Source organism: Myotis brandtii, unplaced genomic scaffold (genome assembly GCF_000412655.1).
Source record: "Myotis brandtii unplaced genomic scaffold, ASM41265v1 scaffold746, whole genome shotgun sequence".
NCBI lineage: Eukaryota > Metazoa > Chordata > Mammalia > Chiroptera > Vespertilionidae > Myotis > Myotis brandtii.
In genome coordinates this window covers 29,212-35,721 of record NW_005370976.1, presented here as the reverse complement: position 1 = coordinate 35,721, position 6,510 = coordinate 29,212, and the positions used below count along the sequence as shown (strand labels likewise).

The 6,510-nt window shown below is 41.5% G+C and overlaps 1 long non-coding RNA gene across 1 annotated transcript; it reads left to right on the top strand.

The window, feature by feature from the left end:
* The first annotated feature begins 640 nt into the window (after window positions 1-640).
* On the top strand, window positions 641-5,798 carry LOC106724198. The gene is made up of 3 exons (XR_001359945.1): window positions 641-774; window positions 1,069-1,182; window positions 5,765-5,798. It is a non-coding gene; the product is annotated as an uncharacterized LOC106724198 (long non-coding RNA).
* Window positions 5,799-6,510: the final 712 nt, after the last annotated feature.

The following is a 6,510-nucleotide window of genomic DNA, read 5'->3' as shown; positions in this document are numbered from 1 at the left end:
GAGAAAGGGAGAGGGATAGAGAGTTAGAAACATCAATCAGCTGCCTCCTGCACACTCCCCACTGGTTATGTGCCTGCAACCAAGGTATATATGCCTTTGACCGGAATCGAACCTGGGACTCTTGAGTCCACAGGCCTATGCTCTATCCACTGAGCCAAAATGGTTAGAGAAATTAATTCCCTTTTAATGTGCACAAATTTCGTGCACTGGGCTACTAGTTCTAGCATAAAAGTCCTTTACTGAAATAAAAACTAACAGATTTCATTAGCACTGGGAGCATGCTTCTCCCTTTGTCCTTAAGTTACATGAGAATTAGAACACCAAAGCAGAGGAAATCACTGATCTGCAAAATGTACCCATGTCTCCCCCCACATTCTCTCTCTATCCTATTTGTGATGTGTGTTTTTAATCTTGTGTTTTGCCAAACCCTCATTGGCTCACATACACACACACACACACACACACACACACACACAATTAATTAGTCTTCTAATTACAGTAATTTTAAATCAAAGAATCACAAGAAAATAAATAAACAGAATTCCTTTTAGTCAGCTGATTTTTTGGAAAGAAAATAAAAACCAGCAAAACCAAAAGTGAAACCACTTTTTTTCATCCTCTTGGGGTATAAATTCAGGCACCTCCACCACAGCAGAGCCTAAGTCTCAGCTGGAGGTCAGAGTCAGCAGTTTACCAGGCTCTGGGAAGGAACCTCCTCTCCATGCAGGGCTCTCTGGAATGATCTGAAGACAGGAGCTGACCTCAAGGAGACAGGTAAGTGAAGAAGGAGGAAAACGGGGAGACAAAGACAGACTCAAGGACTAAACTAGAAACAAAAATTTATGGAAATAGCCATAGGGAACAGTGAGAGAAACAGCAGATTAAGATGTGCCAGGAACAACAATACATGAATCTGGCACAGTCATTGCTCCAAAAAACACACACAGAAAACAGTTCGAAATCTGGGTAAAAGGGAGTAAACTATTCAACAGGCAATGAAACAATTTGGCAATCTGTATTATCAAATAAAAATAATCTAGACAAGTCAAAAGAGACTTCATTTGACAGGATTATTGCAGTAAAGTGAAGGAGACTATTGTGATGTGGAAAACAACCCAGCCATAGAGCTGCAAGCATCTCACAGGCCACGAAGAAAGGAATTGTCTTCACAGGGAAGAACAGGTGAGGAGGGAGTGGGGTAAAAGGGAGAATTTGACCCAGAGGTTTGCTGACTCTTAGGCAGGATCTATAAAGAAGGGTTGTTGACTGGATCAGCAGGAGGGTGGGTCAAAGTTCAGGGGACAGAAGAAAGGAGAGAAGCTGAATTAAGGTTTACTTGCAAGCAGTTTGTTGTGATTGATCAGTGGAGGCAAAGAGCTCAGTTCATCTTTATTGAGACAAAAAAACCATGATTAAATGGTTTGGGTCTGGTCTCATTATAAGTGAAAAGGGACAGGGGTGAGTCTTATCTATAAGTCATATTGGTCAGGGAGCTTCTGTGCAGTAAGCCATGTGTTGGGGAAATCCCCTAAGTCTAAATTCAGGTTTGATTCTGAAAAAATTACACGTAGCTTTATTTAGCCCCTAGTGTGGCCGCCAAGAATCATCCACACTCCTCCCAGAACAAGGACTTTTTTATAGGGCTTAATAGTCAAAGCGTATGGTGGGTAGTCACGTAGGTCACCAGAAAGAACAATGCATTTCCAAGTTAACAGATAACACCCACACTCTGTACCTTCATTAACCTCCTTCCTGGGGACATGACCTTTCTCTTTGGGTGGCATTCCAGCTTTCTGGGTTGTCAGCAAACCTGAGGTTACAGAGTTAAGCAGTGACAGAGGGTTAAACAGAGAGTCCAACATGTACCAGAACCTTTACTGCTGGAGACATATTACACCCCCTTCTTTCCTTCCAGTTTTGTTGACTGGTCTAATAATCAAATTGACAGAAAACAGATTAACAGGAAAAAAACAAATATAATTATGTATATACAGAAGCCCTCAAAACACATGAAAATTCAAAGGCAGGCAGGCAATTGAGGCTCATACACCATCCTGAGCTAAGGAGAAGGGTGTAGGAGTCTGGAGCTTCAAAGGGGAGAAAGACAATTCACAGAATGATAAGAGCAAATGTTTGGTTAAAAAATGTTTACCGTGTCACACAGATAAGTCTTTTTGACATATAAATGTATCTCTAGCGATAGCTCTCTTCCTGGTATAGGTCCCCTCTGTAATTCTTCTAGCAGTTAAAAGAGAGGTTAAAAGCTTTTCCTGAGTTGGCTGGGTCTTAATTGCCTTCAGCTCAAAACAATGCACTTGCCAAAGTGCCACATGTATTCTATATCCCCTCAATTTACAGGATTAAGACAACTGAGGTTGAGGAAGGATGGCAGAGTGTAGATTCTAAGAGAAGAAACTGAGCTAGAAAGTAGGAAGAGGAAAAAGAGTGGTTGTGTAGGAACTGGGTTATGGTCAGATTATGAGAGGCCTTGAGAGTCATGGCCAGGTAATGTGATGATATCCTAAACCAATGAAGAGTTTTCAAAATTTTGTAAATAAATGATTTAAGTGTGAGTTTCAGGATGCAATGTCCACAATGGACCACAGTAGGGAGAGAGATAACAGATTCAACAGCTTTCATAAAAATAAGTCAAATAAATAGGGCAAACTAATGCCCAATGTTCAATAAGTATCCTACAGGAACTTATTTAGGGGGAGAAATGAGAAAAATGGGATTCCAAGACATTAAAGGTGACTCCATCACCATTTCCCCCATCAGTAGTGGATGGATACCCCAAAAAGGCTAGAGCCAGGAAATTTGGATGAGTTTCTAATTCAATAAGCCATTCTGCATCATTAATCCGACATGTCCAAAGAGCATCTCCAAATACAAAGGGAATAATAATGTGACTGGACAGGGACGGGCCTGGATAGCCTAGAGCAAGTCTGCCTCAGGCCAGCCTGTAGTGTGTGGGTTCTTGACTTTGTATAGAAAAGATTTCACAACACCAGTCCAGGTGATTTTCAGAGTATGCTTATTAAAGCTGGGGACTGTGAGACACAGGAAGAACTTAGGGAAGAAGAAGCAACAGGAGAGAGTCTACCAGGGGTGGGCAAACTTTTTGACTCGAGGGCCACAATGGGTTCTTAAACTGGACCGGAGGGCCGGAACAAAAGCATGGATGGAGTGTTTGTGTGAACTAATATAAATTCAAAGTAAACATCATTACATAAAAGGGTACGGTCTTTTTTTTTTTTTTTAGTTTTTTTCATTTCAAATGGGCCGGATCCGGCCCGCAGGCCGTAGTTTGCCCACGGCTGGCTAGGCGGTGCTCTCCTTTCGCTCCCTAGAAACATAGGAAAGAAGTGAACCAAGGCAGGCTGCTCTTAGCTCACTGGGAAGTCAGGATGAGCTGCCGCTGCCCTATTCTCTCCTGGTTGCAAGTCTCGTGGGGACCCTTAGAGTTTAGGGGGAAGGGGCAAGGGCATGCTCTAGAGCAGTGGTTCTTAACCTGTGGGTCTCGACCCCTTTGGTGGTCGAACGACCCTTTCACAGGGGTCGCCTAAGACCATCCTGCATATCAGAATTTGCATTACTATTCATAACAGTAGCAACATTACAGTTATGAAGTAGCAATGAAAATAATTTTATGGTTGGGTCACAACATGAGGAACTGTATTTAAAGGGCCAGAAGTTTGAGAACCACTGCTCTAGAGAGAACTCACAGTGAGTCTTTCTCCTGGACATTTTCTCTCTCTCTCTCTCTCTCTTATCTAAGGGCAAGAATATTAGGGGAGGGTTTCAGCAGAATATTCATGAGTTTCTAGGTGCATTTTTAATGTACTGAGTTTGGGGTCATTCTTTGATCATTACTTTTATCTTGTGTCTGTCTGGCTTTTATGAGGTTTTTGTCCTTTGTTCCCCTAACTTCATTTGTCCTTGGGTTTAACTGGCACAAATGGCATTAATTGGGTCTCTGTTCTCTATTTCTCAGATCAGGGTGATTTAAGCTATGTATTCTCTGGTTAGGGAGGAGAGGTATGAACCATTTGCTTTCAACTCTATGGGGAAGACAAGCTCTTGCCATTCACAACCCAGCTGTAATTTGTTCAAATTGTTTGTCCTTGTTTAATTTTCTTGTTTTGGTTTCCCTATGCCACTTGCCCAGGAATGTTCTTAGCTTCTTATTATCCTGCCACAACAGATAAGTCTTTCTGATTTTTTTTAATGTGTGTTTTTTTAGAAGGCACAGATGTAGAGGCAAACAAAAAAAATTGTTTAATTTTTTATTGGGCTATAATTGACATATAATATTATATTAGTTTCTGTTGTTCAACATATCAATTTGATATATGCATATAACAAAATGATCACCACAATAAGTCTACTTAATATCCATCACCACAATAGTTACAACATTTTTCTTATGATGAGAACTTTTAGGGTTTTATTCTCTTAGCAACTTTGAAATATATACAGTAATACACTATTGTCAACTAGAGTCACCATGCTGTACATTACATATTCAGGATTCATTCATTTTATCACTGTAAGTTAGTATCCTTTGATCTCCTTTACCCATTTGACCCCCACAGCCCCCACCCCTAGAAACTACCAATCTGTTCTCTGTGAATGCCTTTGTTTTTGTTTCTATTTGTTTGTTTTAGTTTTCACATACAAGTGAGATCATACCTGTCCTCTGACTGACCTCACTTAGCATAATGCCTTCCAGGTTCATCCATGTTGTGTTAAATGGCAAGATTTCCTTCTTTTTATGGTTGAACTAGAGGTCCGGTGCACCCAATTCGTGCACTGGTGGTGTGGGGGGGTGTCCCTCAACCCAGCCTTCACCTTCTCCAAACTGGGACCCCTCAGGATATATCCCTCTCACAATCCGGGACTGCTGGATCCTAACCACTCGCCTGCCTGGCTGCCTGATTGTCCCTAACAACTCTGACTGCCAGCCTGATCTCCCCCTTAACACTCCCCTGCTGGCCTGATTGACACCTAACTGCTCCCCTGCCAGCATATTGATACATTTGAAAAAAGATCAATGAGTGTGAGTCAATTAGATTGAAAATCATGATGATGTAATATCTGATTGTAAGGACAGAGGAGAGAGAAGAGTCAAACATCACTCTCTTTGGGGCCTGAGACACTAGTTAGATGGAGATTGGATGAGTGTGTTAGAGAATAAAAAGAAGAGGTTTGGAAAGAAGGTGGGTGCAATTTGGGATGCACTTATTTATATCCCCCCCACAGCATGGCCCCTGCTGGTGAGAGCCACATCTCTGTCTGAGGCTGGCGCTGAAAGGGTTTCATTCCCTTGGGCCTCTAGGGATTGAACCTTCTTCTTCACTCGCTTCGATGATCCACACACACTCCCCAAGCACTTAGATGCTCCTGTACAAGGTCCAGTTCAGTTCCTTTCTGTCCTCAAAACAATGCCTCATGCTTCAACTGCAGCCTGGGAATTTACTACTAATCACTAGATACACAAGTACAAAAATGTAAAAAACTGTGGGAAGGGAAAAATTGTTCTCCTGCTATCTGACTTCAGAATACTTCAGGTAAAATCCCAGAGTCTCACTAGTCTGAAAGCAAATTAGAATATGGGGTTACACTCGTTTCAGGAATGACATGTCTAATGTGAACACATACCCCATATAAGTGGGCTCTATGAACCCCCAGTGAAAGGTCACATAGAAGATGGTATCATGTGAGTTCTTCTATCTGGCTTAAAATATGTTTGTTTTTTTTCTAGAGGCCCAGTGTATGAAGTGTGTGCACTGGGGGTGTGGGTCCCTCAGCCTGGCCTGCACCCTCTTACAGTCCAGGAGCAGGAGCGGGCCTAAGACATCAGTCAGACATCCTTAGTGGTGCTGCAGAGGTGGGAGAGGCTCCTGCCACTGCCGCTACATTCACCAGCCGTGAGCCCTGTTTCTGGTTGAGCATCTGCCCTCTGGTGGTAAGTGCACGTCATAGCAACCAGTCGTTCCTCTGTTGGGTCGATTTGCATATTACCCTTTTATTATATAGGATTATTATATAGGATGTTAATTTCATTGAGAAATAACTTATGCACAATCAAATGCACCTATTTAAGGTATACATTGATGAATTTTTCCTAGTTGAAACCATCGAAACCTTGAAAAAATTCCAACAGTTAAGATACAAAACACTTTCATCATGCCAAAGAATGCCTAGCACTCTTTGCTATTTCTGCCTCCCTCTGCCAGTCCCCAGGCAACCACTGCTATGCCTTTTGTTGCAATAAATTTGTTAGTATTTTATAAAAATGGAATAATACACTCATGTATTATTTTATTGATAGCTTCTTTCACTTGGCATAATAATTTTTATATTCAACCAGGTTGCTGCATGCATAAGCAGTTATCTACTTTTATTGTTGAGTAGTATGTCATTGTATATCATATTTTATTTATGTGTTTACCTATTTAGGGAATGTCCAGTTTAAACAATTATGGGGGAAAGCTGCTATGAATATCT